An 846-nucleotide genomic window follows, 5' to 3' on the forward strand; every position below is an offset into this window, starting at 1 on the left:
CTAGTAAATGGGAATGAGAAATTACTGTCAGATCAGCCATCATCTCATTGAACACACAACTGGTTGTTCTGCATTGCACTGATGTTTGTGTGTAGCTAATAATTGGAAGTGATAGAGGAGCAAGGTTCTATCTCCAACAGCAGATTGCGTCACAATTAAATATGTCAACAGTCTGCTCTTTGTCGCAATATACTCTTAAATCAATGGCCTTTGTTAAAAGCCAAACAATGGTTACTTGAGCAGATTCTGACTTTTCGTGACAGCTGTACTCACTCAATTATGTTCAATTAATGTATGGGAATTCAATTATGATCATTGCTTAAATTAAGAATTGTTTATCACAAGATACAAAGTTTGTAAATCAAGCACATGTACTTTAAAAGGCCAATTACCCATAAACTGACTGTTGATGTATGTACTGAGAGAACCAGCCTTTCACTGTGGTGCAGTTTGGTGAATGATTCCAGTCTATATGCTGGCTGCAGTATCTCTGATCTTACCAAAGTTAAATAGAACTAAAAGGGTAAATAGATTTGCAGCCTGCATTTTTAAAACAGGATTTCTCAAGAGAGAAAAGAAAATAAGGCACAGGTTCCTCCGTTTTGGAGAGGCATGGTCAGAAGAGAAAAAAGTTCCAAAAAACTGAGAGAATTAACAAGTATCATTTGAGCTACTATAAATTTGTGACAATTAATTATGTCGAGGCTGATTTATCCCTGGGAATAGTAAAATGCTTACATCATTTATTATGATAATGAAGCAGCTTAAGAACCTGTTTGATTGGTCCATCCTTTGCTCAGTGATTGGCTTACCTAAGTTATGTTTACACATAGATATAGGTGGAGA

The sequence above is a fragment of the Hypanus sabinus genome, chromosome 14 (assembly GCF_030144855.1).
Source record: "Hypanus sabinus isolate sHypSab1 chromosome 14, sHypSab1.hap1, whole genome shotgun sequence".
Classification (NCBI taxonomy): Eukaryota; Metazoa; Chordata; class Chondrichthyes; order Myliobatiformes; family Dasyatidae; genus Hypanus; species Hypanus sabinus.